Here is a 19,208-nt window from a genome sequence, read left to right as displayed (position 1 = left end):
GCAGACACACACACACACACGCATGCACCCCACACACACTCAGAGAGAGAGAGAAGAGAGAGAGAGAGAGAGAGAGAGAGAGAGAGAGAGAGAGAGAGAGAGATGGATGCTGGTTCACTCCCCAAATGCAGCCAGGGCTGGGCAAGGGCCGAAACCAGGAGCCAGGCGCTCCATCCTGGTGTTCCCATATGTGCGACAAGGACCCAAATACTGAGTTGTCACCTGCTGTCTCCCAGGGTGCCCATTTTCTGGAAGCTGGGGTCAGGGCAGAACTCAAACCCAGGCACTCAGACATGGGATACAGGTGTCCCAGGCAGCATCTTAACCACTGAGCCGAAGGCTCGCCAGTGACAATGAACTCCTGTACGCAAATGTGATTTGCTACCATAGCCAGCGCTCACTGAGCACTGACTGTGTGCAGAGCAGGGTCGTAAGTGCTGCGCCTGAATTCACTCAGGCCTCAGCCAGTCCTCCTGCCATAGCCCCTAGGAGGCAGGTGCTACCTTCCATGTCCCGGCTGCGATGAGTGAGCTGGCAGGTGCCCCAGCCACAGAGCCAGGATTTACAAGTGTGCAGACTGCTTATCCAGCCGCGGCCCTCAACTCGCGGCTGCTGCCCCAGTGCACAGCTGGTGCAGGCGTGCCTGCTCGGGCCGGAAGGCGCAGGATGGGGGAGAGGAACCACACCTGCCCAGCCCATCCCCTGCTTGCCCTGGGCGCCTGAGGAGCCCACAGAAGCTGCAGCCCCCCCGGGGCCAGCGTGGTGGTGCAGGCTGCAGCGCCTACATCCCACAAGGGCTCCCATTCAAGTCCTGGCTGCTCTGCTTCTGATCCAGCTCCCTGCTAATGCACCTGGGAAAGCAGCAGAGGATGGCCCGAGTGCTTGGGCCTCTGCACCCTCATGGGAGACCCGGATGGAGTTCCAGGCTCCTGGCTTTGGGGCAATTTGAATGGAAGATTCTCTCTCTCTCTCTCTCTCTTGCTCTCTCTTTCTCTCTCTCTCTCTGCCTTTCAAATAAATAAAATAAAACAAAATAAATCTTTTTTTAAAGGGGGGGTAACTGGTGGGCGGAAGGTGGTTTCAGTCTGTCTCAGGAGCCCACCCATTCGTCCATGGCTATCTATAGGATACCCACTGTTGCTCTCACACACCCTGACACTGGCTGGAGGAGTTGCTGGAGAAACCCCCCAAATGGGGTCCCCTCGCCAGAGACAGAGAGAGAGAGAGAAAGATATTCCATCTCTGGTTCCCACAAGAGCTGGGGATGGGGCTGGCTGAAGCCAGGAACCAAGAGCTCAACCTGACAGCTCACAGGGGTGGCAGGGACCCAAGTACCAGAGCCATCGCCTGCCGCCTCCCAAGGTGCAGTTAGCAGGAAGCTGGGGCGGGGGAGCAGAGTAGCTGCGGCCCCAGGCGCTACCCATTCAGGATGCCAAGTGGAACCTTAACCACGTGCCATGTGCCTGTCCCTGCCAGTGGAGTCGGGAGGATGACAGCCAGCGTGGAAGCAGAGGGGTCCAGTTAGGAGACCGCTGTGTTCATCCCATGGGAGAGGTGATGGCACCTGGCAAGAGGGTGGGAGAGACAGATGGAAACAGCCAGGAAAGGATTCAGGTTGTTTGAAGGTGCTGGTGTCCCGGCCAGCAGAAGGCTGGAGGCGGAGGGTGGGGCGGGGCAGAGGGAGGGGTCAGGGGCGTGGCCTGGACTTTGGCCAGAGGGTGAATGGTGCTGTGATTTACTGAGGTGGAGACCTGTCAGGAGGACAGGCCTGGGCCAAGAGGCCAAGGAGACCACACCTTCCAGGGGTGGCTGTACAAGGTGAGACCAGCCATCCACAAGTGGATTTGTGCATCTAAGAACTTTCTAATAGATCTGGCCTCAGAAGTCTGGGTGTCATCTTGTTAGGCACTGGAGAAGGCAGTCACAGACACTCAGACACAAGGACGACTCCGTTGGTGGCATGAGGGGCCACCTTACTTCACCATCGACAGCACCAGCACCAACGCAGTCCACTGCCACTCCCATCATGCTCTTCACTGTCATGGCCCCATGGCCCCCCTGTGACCATCGCCATGACAACTGCCACGGCCACCATCGTCTGTACCACCATCAGCACTCATCACTGCCATCCCCATCACCACCACCTCCGTCACCCTAGCTCTCACCCCTCCAATTCCACCCCCTCCATCATCAGCAGGGCCTGTGACCTGTGACCTCCCTCATTGGCCCCACCCCTCAGTGATGTTGGGCTCACTCTTCTACTTACTCCTGGAGGAAAGGCTGGAGATGGGCATGCCTGGTTCAGAAGCAGCCATGGCGTTTGTGGTTGAATGAGAAGGCCATGCCAAGATGGCCTCTGGCAAGCCAGCATCAGTTACTCAGGAATGGCTTAGGAACCCACCTGGCAATGGAGCCTGCCTGAAAACAGGCTGTGATTGGATGGCTTTGGAAACTACATGGCAGCGGAGCCTGCTTGGCAACAAGCTGTGATTGGATGGCTTCAGATACTGCCTGGCAACAGGCTCTGATTGGTTAAGGCATAGACTGCTCCTTGACCTGATTGGCTGCCTTGGCTATATAAGCTGCTGTACCAACTGAAATAAACGAGTCTGCAGGCTGCTGGCCTCTGGCCTGCTTTCACGGGATCCCAGGGTCTGTGTGGTGACTCCACACCTCTTGCCCCCACCACATTCTTCCTCTCAGAACAAATCAACCTCAACATCTGGCGCACCAATGTGACTGAGAGAGAGACAGTGTGTTGGACTTGGCAAGGTCCCCCCTGGATTTCTGCAAGTAGGCCCCTCAGGGTTTTGTGTGCTGTCTGGTTCTGTGAGGGTGAGCACAGAACCCCTTCCTATGCCCCTTTCCTTGTCTTTGTCCTTGGTCTAAGTGACCCCAGATTAGGTGCACACCACCCAGAAGCATAATGCCACTTCTCGGCTCCTCCTTTTACTTTCGGTTTGCCCAGCAAATTCACATAAGGGACTGATGATCCCAGAATTCGGAACCAAGTCATCTTCCCTCACTCGAGAGAGGTGACGCTCCGGAGACACCGTGTGGGCACATGGCCTTGACCTGACGAATCCAGGAAGTCCCCCACTAAGCACAGGACATACGTACACTCTGATACACCACTGTCTGTTTGTCTAACGTAGGGAGCCCCCTGCAGAATGCCATCAGCAGCTGAGGTGCTAGGAATTTGCTTTGTTATGGCAGTAGTGCTGTGCGTGTCTTTCCTTTGGCTAGAGTTGGCATGGCGTGCCGCTCTTAAACATGGGAAAGATACCCCCTCTCAGAAACCCTCACAGATTACCAAACACAATGAATCTGAGTGATAAGTGCCTCTGCCTCACAGGCAACAGTTGATGACTTAGGGAGAGAGAGCTCCCACAGTGAAAATGACATGACAGCAGACAATGCAGCAAACAATGTAGCAAACAATGTAGCAATGCCTAGTCAGCCACCCCCACATACCCAGGGATGAACTTAGACAACCTCAAGACAATAACCCATGCGAGGTCATCCCATCTGCACCCAGTGAGGATCTCCACATTTGTAGCAGTCCCCGGGCACTCCAGGCTCTCAGGGCAGCTGCTAGACCCCATCCCACCTGCACGTTTGCCGTTAATGTAGGAGCAGACGTAGAATTCAGGCCCTGGATTCCAGCACCCGTAAATGACCTCACTATGCTAAAAAAAGGCTTCTCAAGAGTCAGGCCCCGACTCTCCCTACTTTGAACAGGTGCTCACACAATGGGCAGTGAACCTTCAAACTCATTTTGACTGGGTTGCACTGCTCAAAGCATGTTTGTCGAGACCACAGTTCTCACAGTGGAAAGCCTCCTATCAGGAAGAGGCTGAAACCGTGGCGAGTAATAATGCTGCCTATGAATTGCAGTAACCTTTGATGTGCTTACAGGCCGCGGCACCTACACATATCCTCAGGAACAGGCCCGCATTGGAGCAGTTGCCTATTCTGATCGGGTCAGAGATTTGGCACTTAGAGCCTTAAAAAGTATAAATCCTCCTACTTATAGTCAGCTCTTTAGAAGCCTAACTCAAGGCCCAGGCGCATGGTTCCCCGATTTCCTTGCCAGAGTCTTGGAGGCAGTAGAGAAAAGATTGCCACTTGGCCCTGATCAAGACAGCTGGTGAAACAATTAGCTTGGGAAGGTGCTACCAAAGAGGCAAAGCTGCAGTCGCCCCAGTCCGTAATGAAGACATTTCTACATGGATGCTAGCTACAAGGGAGGTAAACCCTGCCGACACACCCATACAAACCCTAACCGCAGCCATTAACAAACTGAACACAAGGAAGTCTAATGACCCTCCAGTTTCTTGGGGATGTCAGGAAACGGGACACCTACAGCGAAACTGCCCAAACGCTGACAGACGGGGCAAGCCCAAAACGCTGTGTCCCAGATGTAAAAAAGGCTTTCATTGGGCAAAAGATTGCAAGACCAAGCCTTTAAACTCCCAGCAGGGCGGCCCTCAGCCCAGCAAGTAAGAGGGAGTCCCACCACCATTAACTGGTCGATGCCTATCTTCAATCTGAGGCCAAAATTGACCCTATATTTAGAAGACATTGCCTTTGTGGGTTTAATTGATACAGAGGCAGATGCCACTGTCTTAAAAGCTAGGGATGCAAGAAAAATGCAACATTGGAAGACAGTGCCCGGGCCTGACCTCCAAGACATTGGAGGATTAAAATCGGCTGATCAGGTCATCACGCCTGTAACGTGGCGAGATGACAATGGAGATACAGGGACCATCTTTCCACTAATTGCTGAGGTTTCCATGACCTTGTGGGGGAGAGATGTGCTCTCACAAATGCAAGTGGTCCTTACTACAGATCACAAATCTCCACGAGCCAACAGCTTTAATGGAGAGTCTACAAGTAAGATTCACCCCCAATTCTAGGGGCCACTGCTCACCTCATACAAAAGCCAAGCCCAATCCTCATTTCATGGGAAAAACAGGAAACATCTTGGTAGAGCAGTGGCCAATATTACAACCCAAACTTCACATCCTTAGAGAATCGGTACAGGAACAATTGGAAAAGGGACACATGGAGCCCTCCACTAGCCCTCACAACACACCCATTTTTGTGATACCAAAGAAACAGGGAAAATAGAGGCTTCTACAGGACTTGAGAGCCATCAACAAAATCATAAAAGAGATGGGAACATTCCAGGCTGGCATTCCCCATCCAGGTGCCATTCCTAATGGATACCACATAGCTACCATTGATATCAAGGATTGCTTCTTTTCCATTCCCATCATGGAGAAGAATAAGGCCAACTTCACCTTTACAGTGTGGGAGCCCAATTTCCAGCTCCCTGCAAAAAGATTCCAGTGGACAGTACTCCCACAAGGCATGAAAAATAGCCCTGCCATTTGCCAAAGATACGTTTCTCATGCGACCAGCACACTTAAAGATCAGTGCTTGGTCATACATTAGGTGGATGATATCTTACTTGCTCACGAGAATGCAGCAACTCTGAAGGCCTGTCTAAGTGAGACAGTAAGAAATTTATAGTTCCTGGTGTGTCTATTGCCACAGAAAAATTACAACATTTTCCTCCCTTTCAATTCTTGGGTTATCAAATCTCCTCCCACGTATCTCCAATGGGCCCAAACCTAAAAGTCAAGCATAAATACTCACTTAATGAACTTCAGCAACTATGCAGCCAAATCAATTGGCTGAAGCCCTTCCTTCCCCTAACACCTGCAGAGCTGTTCGATTTACTGACTAAGGGGAACAGCCCTTCTTCAAAAATCACATCACCACCAGCAGCCAAATTCACTATAGAAAAGATCAATACCCAGTTATCAAATTTAAAAACCTTTAGATATGACCCTTGGGTGCCTCTATTTGCCATAACCATACCTACCCTCAAGGCCCCCTTAGGAGTTATTTGGCAACAACATGGACCACTTTTTTGGGTGCACATAGCCTGGCGCGAATGTCGTAAAATAGTTAACAAAGTAGATGCCATCCTTATGATGGGACTTAAATTAAGATATTATGCCAATAAGATATTTAACGCAGAGCTAGACGTAGTGGTCCACCCCTATCACAATTAGAACTGTCCACCTTGATGCAAATAGCATGCTCTTTCAAATGTTAATGATAAATTTCCCAGGACAAGTTGACAATCACCTGCCAGTGGACAGACTACTCCAGACATTACAAACATTAGAAATAGACTATCCAAAACATGCTTTCTCCACTAATCAACCTATACCCATGGCACCGTGTGCATTTACAGACACCAGCAAGTCACTGTTGGGAATAGTGATCAAATCCTCAACAGAAAAAGATAAGATCCATGTAGAACCCCACGGGGGATCAGTACATTTGGGAAAAATAAGGGCAATAGTCAAGGTTCTACTCCTTAGCCAGGATGGGCCGGTAAATATATTTTCGGACAGCAAATACTCAGTACAGGTAGCAAAGACGATCCCTTTTGCAGACTTTAACCCGATCAATAAGCCAATTGACCAGATGTTCACAACACTTAAAGAGCTAACTGAGAACAGAAAACACCCATGGTATATCTCACACGTAAGATCACATACAGGGTTACCTGGCTTTATTAACCAAGGCAACAAAAAGGTCGATTGTCTTACCTCCTGCAGCATGGCTTCCATCGGACACCTAGAACAAGCCCGTATTCTACACCAAAAATTCCGTATGTCAGCAAGCAACATGAAATTGCTTTTCCTGGAGCTAACAATGAGCCAATGCAAACACCTAGTGCACTCTTGCAAGAATTGTGCACCCTTGGGCCGGTGCCACGGCTCACTAGGCTAATCCTCCGCCTGTGGTGCTGGCACCCTGGGTTCTAGTCCCAGTTGGAGCGCCAGATTCTGTCCCGGTTGCTCCTCTTCCAGTCCAGCTCTCTGCTGTGGCCTGGGAGGGCAGTGGAGGAGGGCCCAAGGAGACCAGGAGGAAGCACCTTGCTCCTGGCTTCAGATTAGTGCAGTGCGCCAGCCATAATGGCCGTTTGGGGGATAAACCAACGGAAGGAAGACCTTTCTCTCTGTCTCTCTCTCTCACTGTCTAACTCTGCCTGTCCAAAAAAAAAAAAAAAAAAAAAAAGAAAGAAAGAAAGAAAAGAAAAAATGAAAAAAAAGAATTGTGTACCCCTCACCCCATTAGGCCCACTGCAACAAGCAGGAGTGAACCCGCGAGGCCTTGCTCCTAATAAGCTCTGGCAAGTGGATGTCACCCACATTAACTCCTTTGGTAAACTTAAGTTTGTCCACGTGGTGGTAGATACTTATTCAAAGGCTGTATTTGCAACAGCCTAATCCAGAGAAAAGGCTAGTAATGTGATAAAGGCAGTTAAGTCAGCCATGCTGGTCCTTGGTGTCCCCTGGACCACAAAGATAGATAACAGGCCAGCATATACATCACAGGAATTTAATTCCTTCCTGAGGTCCTGGAACATACAATCTGCCACAAGTATCCCATACAACCCACAGGGACAGGCAATCATTGAAAGAACTCATAGGATGATTAAAGATCTCTTACAAAGATAGAAAAACAATCATATGCCCCCAGACCCACAGCTTGCTTTGACTGAGGTCCTTTTCACTGTCAATTTTCTTACTTTTGATTCCCAAGGGATCAGCCCAGCTTATAAACACTGGGGATCCTTCCCATCCCAGCCCCCAGCCCCTGTGGTTAGGTGGAAAGACCCCCCGGCAGGAGAATGGAAGGGACCACACCCTCTGCTAACCAAGGGCCGAGGATATGCTTGTGTCTTTCCAGAGAATGCGGGACAGCCCATTTGGGTACCAGCCAGAAACATCAAGCCTGCAACCGACAGCCAACCAGAACTAGCTGAACAAGACTGAGAGCCCGCCTTGTTAGCAGATGCACCTGCCCTATCATCCTACCCTGGGAAACTGCCCATAGCCACATCCGTTACTGTTTTATACCCCACTAGCTCCGGTCAGCCACTCGAACAGCCCACAGCCTGCATGCGGTCACGTCATTCCTGATTACCATTGTTCCTCATTCCTACCCCCATCTGAGCAAGCACTCCTGTGGTCCCCTGTTTTGAGCGCTGGTTAGTCAATGACAGGTAAGATCCCCTGGGGGACAACCTAAGATAGGTACAGCTGTGTACGGAGACCACATGGAAATGGGATCAACAATGGTATGGCCAAGAATCATGCCTCCCGTTGCTCAAAAATAAACGAAAAGGGGGAAATGTGGTGGAATGAGAAGGCCATGCCAAGATGGCCGCTGGCAAGCAAGCCTCAGTTACTCAGGAATGGCTTTGCAACCTACCTGGCAATGAAGCCTGCCTGGTAACAGGCTGTGATTGGATGGCTTCAGATATGCCTGGTAACAGGCTGTGATTGGTTAAGGCATAGACTGCCCCTTGATCGGATTGGCTGCCTTGGCTATTTAAGCTGCTGTACCAACTGAAATAAACGAGTCTGCAGCTGCTTGCCTCTGGCCGGCTTTCACCCGACTCCCGGGGTCTGTGTGGTGACTCCGCACCTCTTGCCCCCACCACGCTCCTCCTCTCAGAACGAATCCACAGCAACAGGCATTAAGCGATGGACTTTGTGGTTCAGGCAACGAGGATCAGACTCAGGGACCCCTGAAATGTGAAGATGCGCTTGGGGGAAAAGTCACCCTCCACATCTGCATACACCAAATAAAACCAAGGAGAATTGCAAAGACAGAGTGCCGTGTGGTGTTAGCACAAGACCTCGAATCCCACAGCTTCAGCAAGATGGGAAAGTCTCTCTTGGGCCAGACCGGCGTGGACACTCGGTGGTGGCGGAGACCCAGGCTTCTCTGCCAAGGCTTTCCATCATCTGCAGCGGGCACTTTCCACTCGTGGCCCAAGAAAGTTGCCCAGTTCCTACTGTTGCATCCACATTCCAGGAAACAGCGATGGAGAAAAGAGGGGAAGAGCCTTCTTTTTCCACCTCCTTCTGGGGTGTGACCCGGAAGTCACAGACAGCACGTCCACTCAGCCGTACTGACCAGAGAGAGGGCTCTCTGCCCATCAAGACAAGACTCTGCCTTCCACCACGGCTGATCATCGCAGTAACAAAATCTGCTGGCTTGCTTGCGTGAGCTGCCCACGCACCACGGCCAGCCTCATGAGGCCGATGCTGCTGCTCTTTTCATCACTGTCCGCCACGCAGGAGAAAATCACTCAGTAGGGAGGTTAGGCCCACTGTCCCCACAGCACCTGTGGAGGGCTGCTTGGGCCACCCTTGCCCGGGGGAGGATGCACCTGCCTCTCCTCGCCCCTCTCTCTGGGCAAGTCTGAGAGGACTCCAGGTCAGATCCCCTTCAACCCCTGGGTGGATCAGAGGTCCTTCTTCCACTAGGGGGCAGCAAGGAGCCAGCTTCTTGGCTGCACCGGAGATGGTGGGGGCCAAGTGGGAGTCCAATACTGGAACCACAGATTGAGGGTTCTGATAGGGAATAGGATAGGTTTCCCACAGGATGGAAGGGAGACATCCAGGCCAACAACATATGTGGCTTCTGCCTCCAAACCCAGGCTGGCATTAACACGCAACGCTATTTGTTTGAGATTCTGGTACCATGGTTGAATGTTAATCCCCATCGCGTAGGTTTCAGTGAGGTGGAAAGGGGCTGGAGGATCTGATTATGGCCTGGGAAAGCAACAGAGGATGGCCCAAGTCCTTGGACCCCTGCACTCACGTGAGAGACCTGGAAGAAGCTCCTGGCTCCTGGCTTTGGATCAGCCCAGCTCTGGCCATTGTGGCCATTTGGGGAGTGAACCAGAAGATGAAAGATCTCTCTCTCTCTCTTTCTTTCTCTCTCTCTCTCTCCCTCCTTCTCTCTCTCTTTCTCTCTCTCTCTCTCTCTCTCTCTCTCTCTCTCTCTCTCTGTAACTCGGCCTCTCAAATAAATAAATAAAATCTTTAAAAGAAAGAAAAGGAAAATGCATTCCCAGCTGTGTCTGCTTGCTCAAGGTGCTATAAAAAAGAGCACAGACCAGGAGGTTTAAACAACAGAAATGGATTTTCCATCGTTCTGCAGCCTGGAAGTGTAAGACCAGGGTGCCAGCAGTACGGGTGTGAGGTAAGGGCTCTCGCCTCCATCCGTGGATGGCCGCCCTCTGGCTGTGTGCTCACGCAGTGCACAGAAAGTGCTGGAAGCCTGGCAGGACCTCATGGGGTCTCGGCCACTAGGGGGCAGGGGCTCCGTCACCATCTGCAGCCACCCGGGGGTCAGCGTTTCAACACGCTGACTGACTTCAGTGGGACACAAAAACTCTGTGATCATCGAACCCGCCCCCAAACCCCAACCAGCTTCCCCCAAAGCCATGGAAACGCAGGTGCCCCTCCACCAGCACCCCCTGCCTGCTGCTGCGACCCCAGTGTGGTCCTTGGGAGGGTCACCTTGCTGGCTGGGCCCTCGCAGTGTGGACTGCACGCCCTGGCGGACGGTGGCTGTGGATGCACCGCGCCATCTGTGTCTCTGGGACTCTCAGGACTTCCACGCGGGGCTCGGGAAATGGGCCGATGGAGGCTCACGTACGGCCAAAGGCCAGCCTCACTTGTGTGTTTCTCTCGTGGTATAACTTTCCTACAAGTGAGTCCATGTTCTGGTTCACCCGGTCCTCCTACCTCCTGCACAAGCGGTCTCTCTGCCTTCCGTGGAGAACGGTCAGGCACAGCCGTCGGGGGCAGCTGAGCATGGCCGTGCACCTGCATAGACGCTGGGTGTGGTGGGAGCCAGGCTGCTGCCTGGCATCTTCTCACTGGAGCATTTTCCCACTTAGGGAGCACATGTCTCCATCAGGGTCTCCCACATGGGTGGCAGGGGCCCAAGCACTTGGGCTATCTTCCATGTCTTTTCCAGGCCATTAGCAAGGGGCTGGATCGGAAGTGGAGCAGCCAACAGTTGAACCAATGCTTATACGGGATGCCAGCATTGCAAGTGGTAGCTTTACCCACTGCACCACAGCGCCGGCCTCAAATGCATTTTTGACAGGTGATATTTGCATCGTGAAATAGGTTCTTGCAGTGCGGAATTTCTCCCCGCCAGGGTTTGTGCCCAGTCATTGGAGCTGGCTTTCTGTCACTAGGCAGAGGGTGCCCTTTGGGTAAACTGTTTTTCAAGTCATGGACACACACTCACAGATGCCCTTCAACTTACAAGGTGCTTGTGGTCCCTTCCTCGCCCCGCCCCTGCAGCTCTCCTTTCCTCTAACTTGCCCCTCCCCCCTCTAGTCCAGCCTCAGGACCTTTGCACAGGCAGCCCCTGTGCCTGGGGCGCTTTTCCTCCAGACAGCCTCAAGCTCTCTCTCCCAAGGCATCTCCTGAGCCAGCTTTCTCTGCTCCACTACACAGAGCAGCTTCCCTCTTCCCAGCCCATCAGAGGCAACCTGCCATTTGGCCCACCTCAGTCTGCCCCATGCATTCCCCCAGCCACCACACTGTCAGCCATCGGCTCTCCCTCCCGGGAAGGCCGGCTCCGAGAGGGCCTTGATGGCTGTTTACTGCCGGGTCTCCGGGGCTGGCACACGGTGCAGTCCACTGCAGACACTCAGTCCGTATCTGTGGGAAGACTGGCATTAGACACACGGGTTGGCATAAAGCATGCACAGATACATTCAGCAGCTTGGTCACTGGGACACAGGGTGGCTCTACTCCCCGGAGCTCAGCGTCCAGAGCTGGGCGCTCTGCTGAGCCCTCCAGCTCTCCCAATGGCTGTGACTCCCTTCCCGTGCGCACAGGAGGGTGAGGCAGTCCAGCCTGCTGTCACGTGACTGCGGCGCCGCCCTCTGCTGCGTGACTTGCCGAGGGGCTGTCCCATGAGAAGAGCCGCCCCAAATACAGCTGACTGTTCCACCTGCGGTCACAGAATGGCACAGGCACGTCCTTGGCTGCCTTCCGTGGTCCTTTGCTGGCAGTGAGAAAGAATCGGCGCCTTTGTGAGGTTTGGGGGATTGGAGCAGCCTCGCAGAAGCTGGGGCATCCTGGGAGAGGGGCTCCCCAGTGACAGAGCAGAGCTGGGGGGCGCCTCTTGGAGCCCCGCTGACCCCTTGTTTCAGACTTCCTGGCTCATCTCAGTGATGGGGCAGGAGCTGTGGGCAGGGCACCTTGGGGAGGCACTAGAGCACGCTTCTCACCCCGCACGTGCAGTACGCAGCCTGGGGTTGGGGTTCTGGGGCTGGGCCATCCTGGTTTGTCCCCCGCATGGCCGCACTCAATCAGATGGTTTCAACCCACTGCGCCTCAGTTGCCTTCTCTGTGAAATGGGCCTGCTCGTCATCCCCACTCCAGAAGGTGGGCCAGTGTGTGGACCTGAGACACAGGTCAGCCCCTCCCTGCCTCAGCAGTGGCTGCGGTGACATCCGTCAGAGCCGGAGCTGCCCCACGCCATTCCAGTCAGCTTGCCCAGAAATAGGCATTGAACTCCGACCCCTGCCTCCCATGACGTCAGCCCACAGACACATGGCCTGGGCTCCTCCGAGTGTTCACACCCACCCCAGGAGGGCTGGGCTTCCCAGGCTGTGAGGGGAGCCCTGGGAAGAAGCAGGCTCGGCCCCAGGGGTCCCCTGCTTTGCGGGTGTGGCCAAGGCAGCCCCCTGGTGGTAGATTCCCAGGGCGCTGACTTCCGGGAACAATGGTGACTGGTGCCTCGCCACACGAGGGCTGCAGGGTGGTTTGAGGTCGTATTTCTGCGAACAGCTGGAGTCTGACTGTTCCACCAACTCCACACTCCTCGCTCAGCAATCCAGGGGCTTCCCAAGAGCCTTCTGATACATTTTGCTGCGTGAACTGGATCCTGTCGTGGAAATAAGCTTACTATGCTTTTGTCACCATTATTAAATGACGAACAATCAGGTCCTCTGGGCCCCCAGGGCATCTGGACCTGCTAGCCACGGCCTGTCCCTGCCGCGTCTCAAGTTCCTTGTCTGAGCTGCCTGCGGGGTTGGGTCTGGAAAACTAGTCCCCTGTCTGCGCTCCTCTGGCCTTCTGCCCAGGGGCACTAACCTGGGACCCTAAGGGGCGGGGACGACGCTTCCTCTCAGATCTTTTGTCTGAGTTCCATCCTGGCCAGTCTTGACTGGCTGCATTGAGCACTGTGGACACCAGGGGGCAGTAAATGCTCACTTTGGAGAGATGCGAGCTTTCTCTGCAACTCTGCATTGCTCCTGGTATCTAACGCATGATGTGTCAGGTAAACAGTTTTTTATGCTGTTTTTTTGGGAAGTAATGACAAGAATGTAAAGTCTGTACATGTTCAGTACAGGCCTAACCATTGTTGGCCTCACCACACAGGGCGCATCAGCCACAATGTAGCGTTTCTTAAATATTTTCCATCTGCCCCGGATGCTCCCACCTGCCGTGGGCCAGAGCTGCACAAAGTCAGCGGGACATTCTGCCTGACTCAGGTTCAAGGTGAGAAAGAGCACTCCCGTTGGGGCAGGCATTGTGGCGCAGCGGGTTAAGCCACCACCTGCCGCACTGGTGTCGCATCTGAGCAGCAGTTCAAGTCCTGGCTGATCTGTGTCCCATCCAGCTCCCTGCTAATGCGCCTGGAAAAGCAGCAAGAGATGGCCCAAGTGCTTGGGCCCCTGCCACCCACCTGGGAGACCCAGATGGTGCTCCAGGCTCTTGGCTTTGGCCTGGCTCAGCCCCGGCTCTTGTAGCTATTTGGGGCGTGAACCGGCAGAAGGAAAATGTGTGTGTGTGTATGTGTGTGTGTGTCTGTCTGTCTCCCTCTCTGTGCAACTCTGCCTTTCAAATAAATAAATCAAAAAAAAAAAAAAAAAAAAAACCTCGTGTGGCCAAGAAGCCATTGTATAATTAAGAGTGCCGTAAAAAAGTTGAGTTGGCAATGTTTTGAATCAGTTGCCAGCACTGAAAAATGGGGGATTTTCACAACACCATTCATTCAGCTGTGTAGCCCCCCCCCCCACCACCGGAGGAATGGGAGCGGAGGTGTTGACACAGCGCCAGCTGGCTGACCTGAGTCACCGTGGCCCCCTGCAGACGCAGTACAAGCCCTGCAGTTGGCCACAGGCCCCACTGCTCCCTATTGCTCACCCAGCCCTGCTTCCCTCATTTCTGAGTGGCGCCTGTCTTCTGCGGGCAGCTGAGTTTGCCAGGCTCAACAGCTGCAGGCAGAATCGACACTCAGGCCACTGGTGTCCAGAGCGGCCACAGGGCACGGCTGTCTCTTCTTCCCCTCCTCCCATGCCCCCACCATGAAAGCCACAGTGTTGTGTGTGTGCAGGGCTCTGCTCTGGGAGGCACGGCTTAGGCTAAAGGCCCTCTCTGTTTTTTTCAGCTGTGTGACTTTGGACATGACCCTTCACCTATGGACGTGACCCTTCACCTTTGGGTGTGACCTTTCACCTTTGGATGTGACCCTTCACCTGTCTGGGTTTGTTTCATCACCGTAAGCTGTGGGCATTTCACACCCAGTGTTTCCTACTTGGGGGCTATCATATGGGGTCAGCACTGTGTTCATGCAGTGTCTTTTACCAGCAGAAAGGAGAGCAAGAGCCAGAGCGAGCGAGAGAGAGCGAGAGCGAGCGAGAGAGAGCAAGAGCGAGCGAGCGAGAGAGAGAGAGAGACCTTCTATTGTTGATTTACTCTCCAAATGGCCGCAATGGCCAGGGCTGGGCTAGGCCAAAGCCAGGAGCCTGGAACTCCTCTGGGACTCCCATGGGTTGCAGGCTCCTGAGTACTTGGGCAGTCCTTCGCTGCATGTGGGATCCAGGCAATGCTGGTCCCTTAAGTGTTTATTGAATCATTTTTATTTATTCGAAAGGCAGAGTGACAGAGAGAAACAGAAGTCTCCTGTCTGCTTAATTACTCTCCAAATGCCTGCAACAGCCAGGGCTGGGCCAGGTCAAAGCCAGGAGCCAGGGAGCTGCCTGGAACGCCGGCATCCCGTACGAGCACTGGTTTCTGTCCTGGCTGCTCCACTTCTGATTTAGCTCCCAGCTAATGGCCTGGGAAAAGCAGCAGAAGATGGCCCAAATGCTTGGGACCCTGCACCCATGGGGGAGACTCGGATGAAACTCCTGGCTCCTGGCTCCTGGCTCTTGGCTCCTGGTTCCCAGCCCCTGGCTTCAGACCAGCCTAGCCCTGGCTGTTGGCTACTGTCTAGGGAATGAAACAGAGGATGGAAGATCTCTCTCTCTCTCTCTTTTTCTCTCTCTCTTTCCCTCTGTAACTTTGACTTTCAAATGAATAAATAAATCTAAAAAAGAAATCAAAAACTGACCTTAAAAAAAAAAGCCAGGAGCCAGGAACTCCATCCAGGTCTCCCATGTGGGTAGCAGGATTTTAAGTACTTGAACAAACATCTGCTTCTTCCCAGAGGCACCAGCAGGAAACTGGATCAGAAGCGGAGTAGACAGGACTCAAACCAGCACTCCAATATGGAATGTGGACATTCTAACCCACTGTGCCACAGTGTCCATCCCGATACTAAATGTTTTTTTAAAATATTTATTTATTGGCCGGCGCCGCGGCTCACTAGGCTAATCCTCCGCCTAGCGGCGCCGGCACACCGGGTTCTAGTCCCGGTCGGGGCGCCGGATTCTGTCCCGGTTGCCCCTCTTCCAGGCCAGCTCTCTGCTGTGGCCAGGGAGTGCAGTGGAGGATGGCCCAGGTGCTTGGGCCCTGCACCCCATGGGAGACCAGGAAAAGCACCTGGCTCCTGGCTCCTGCCATCGGATCAGCGCGGTGCGCCGGCTGCAGCGCGGCGGCCATTGGAGGGTGAACCAATGGCAAAGGAAGACCTTTCTCTCTGTCTCTCTCTCTCACTGTCCACTCTGCCTGTCAAAAAATAATAATAATTAAAAAAGAAAAAATATTTATTTACTTATTTATTTGAAAGGCAGAATGACAGATAGCGAGAGAGAGAAAAAGTTCTTCCATTTGCTGGTTCACTCTGCAAATGGCCACAGCAGCCAGGGCTGGGTCAGGCTGAGGCCGAGAGCCTGGAACTCCATCCAGGTCTCCCACATGGGTGCCAGGGGCTCAAGCACTCACGCCGTCCGCCACTGCTGGCTCAGGTGCATTAGCAGGGAGCTGGATTGGAAGTGGAGAATCCAGGACTTGAACCAGAGCCCATATGGGATGCCAGTGTCTCAGGCGGCGGCCCCCCGTGCAGCGCCACAATGCCAGCCCCTTGAATATTTGTGACAATCCTTTTAATCTTCATCTTTTCAAAGCTAGTTTTTGTTTATTGTTCGTAATGTGCAAGATAACTAGTAAAACAGAACATGACTATCAATTATAAATAAATTAACTTACATACATGCGGGGTGCAGGCTCAGGACCGACCGTTTGGGGTGTCCCGCCTCTTCCACAGTGTGGGATGTGGGACAGAACAGGTGTAAGAGGGTGTCGGGTTTCAGATACCCACATGCTACTGTGGAAATAAAGAAGCTGCTAATTTATGAAGAGCTGCACAAGTAGCAGTCATCAAATTAGTTACATACGGTGCAACCAGGCACCGCGAGACAGCTGGGCTTGCTCCGGAATCATGGCTGCTATCGTGCCTCTTTTCATTGTTGTTTATTTGCTTTTTGTTTGTTTGTTTGTTTGTTTAACTTTGATTTGTAAGGCAGAGAGGTGGAGGGTGGGGTGGGGGGGAGACAGAGTGGGAGACAAAGAGAGAAGAGATCTTCCATTTGCTGGCTCACTCCCCAAATGCCCTTAACACAGGTAGGGCTGGGCCATGCCCAAGCCAGGAGTCGGATTCAGCAGGGCTGGCAGGGAAGGAATGACTTAAGCCATCACCTGTTGCTTCCTGAGGTGCACACTAGCAGGCAGCTGAGTGGGAAAGCAGAGCCTGACCTTGAACTCACGACTCCGGTAAGAGACTCCAGCATCCCTAGCCGCAACTTGAGACCAGTGCCAACCCCCTACCCCTGTTGGCACTGCCATGCAGGTGCCCCCTGGGAGAGAAAGCAGGGGGCAGATCGGGTCTGGGCAGGGGTCCAGCTGCTCTCGGTTGAGATTGGTCTTGGGAATCTGGGCCCTGCTGGGGCCGCACCCAGCTCTAAGGAGCTTAGAGTGCAGCTCCCATTAAGTCCTATAGAGAAGAAAATAACAGGTCAGGGGCCCCACTGAGCCCATTCAAATGCGAGAATTACCTTGCTAAGGAATGAGCCTGCTTGAGAAACTACCATTAACCATTGCCTGGCCTGGTGAGAGGGGACAGGCTGGGGGCTGCGTGCTGCCGCCGTCTTTGTGCCACTCCAGCAGGAAGAGGGACCCTTCGGGGCTCAGCTCCGTGACCCACGTGAGCTTGGAGGTGGCCCACGGGGTGCTCAGACCCGAGGACCGCCCAGCTTGGACCCTTCCCTGTGGTCCAGTTCCCACAACTGCAGGATGAGCTTGCTCCGAAAGCTCCTTTTTCGTTTCTCTGCCGCATTAGCCAGCGACTTTGGGCAAGTTCTGAACTTCTCGGTGCCTCCACTTGCACGTCTGAGAAATGGGCAGCATGGCAGGGTGTAGCTTGTTGGCTGGGCCATCCCTAGGGGGATGAAGCGAGCACCATCTAAGTTTATAACTTGAAGGAACTAGCACAGTGCGAAGTCTATTCTGAGGACTTGGTCCACCACTACCACCTCCAATAAACTTAGCTATGAATTCCATTTCTCCTTGAGTTTTCTTTATATTTCATTCTTTTTTTTTTTTTTTTTTTTTTTTTTTTTTTTTTGAGAAGCAGAGAGACAGAGACAGGTGGGAGAAGTCTTCTATCTGCTGATTCAGTCCCCAGGTGACTGCACCAGCCAGCACTGGGTCAGGCCAGAGTCAGGAGCTGGGACCTCGCTCTGGGTCTCTGACCTGGGTGGCTGGGACCCAGGTCCTTAGACCATCACCTGCTGCCCGCCTCCCACAGTGCACCTGTTCAGAATCACATCTGGGTCCTCATGAGTGTAGTCTGTAGGTGTCCCAAGCAGCAACCTAACTGCTATGCCGAACGCCCACCCTTATTCTGAAAACTGTCTTAAAAAGGTTTTCAGGGGCCAGCACTGTGGTGTAGTGGGCTAAGCCTCTGCCTGTGGTGCCAGCATCCCATTTGGTCACCGGTTCGAGTCCCAGCTGCTCCTCTTCTGATCCAGTTCCCTGCAAATGTGCTTGGGAAAGCAATAGAAGATGGACCAAGTGGTTGGGCCCCTGCTTTGTGGCCATCTGGGGAGTGAACCAGCAGGTGGAAGATCTCTGTCTCTCCCTCTCTCTGTCTGTAACTCTGCCTCTCAAATAAATAAATATTTTTTTTAAAGTTTTCAATAACCCAAGCACTCAAAACTAACTGTTGGGGCCGGCGCCGTGGCTCACTAGGCTAATCTTCCGCCTTGCGGAGCCGGCACACCGGGTTCTAGTCCAGGTCGGGGCGCCGGATTCTGTCCCGGTTGCCCCTCTTCCAGGCCAGCTCTCTGCTGTGGCCAGGGAGTGCAGTGGAGGATGGCCCAAGTACTTGGGCCCTGCACCCCAGGGGAGACCAGGATAAGTACCTAGCTCCTGCCATCGGATCAGCACGGTGCGCCGGCTTCAGCGCGCTGGCCGCGGCGGCCATTGGAGGGTGAACCAATGGCAAAAGGAAGACCTTTCTCTCTCTCTCTCTCTCTCTCTCACTGTCCACTCTGCCTGTCAAAAATTTAAAAAAAAAAAAACTGTTGCTGAACTTCTTATCCATCTGAGCAGAAATGCCTGTGAGAGGAATATGATATGCCTTTTGCTTTAAGTGGATTCGATTCGGACATTACTCCCCCGCCATCCTGAGGACCCCCGGGGGCAGCCTGTACTGTGCAGAGACCCCTGCCAGGGTGGCTCCTGTCCGCCAGGCTCACTCAGAGCTTTCCCAGCCCTGCAACAAGATTGGAGCCCATGTCAGCTCCTTTGGTGACGGCTGAGACCGCCTCCCCTACCAGGCTGCCAAGGAAGTGATATGTGTTGACTGTGAAGCCCAGGTCATGAAGTGCTCCGTACCTCTACCTTGGTCCCCGATGGCCCCGCAAACCCGGCAGCATGGCAGGGAGGCCCAGGCAACCGGTGGAGAGGCCTCATGGAGAACAGAGCTCACAGCCAACGTCTGGCACCAGCTCACTCATTGTGTGTGTGTGTGTGTGTGTGTGTGCACGCGTGCCATCTTCAGAAAGGATCTTCTGAAACCTGATTGAGGCGGGATAAGCCTCGCTGTGGAGCCCACCCCCA

Source organism: Oryctolagus cuniculus, chromosome 1 (genome assembly GCF_051225735.1).
Source record: "Oryctolagus cuniculus isolate XC-2025 breed Fujian yellow rabbit chromosome 1, ASM5122573v1, whole genome shotgun sequence".
NCBI classification, from domain to species: Eukaryota; Metazoa; Chordata; class Mammalia; order Lagomorpha; family Leporidae; genus Oryctolagus; species Oryctolagus cuniculus.
Note: the sequence above shows the minus strand (reverse complement) of the source record.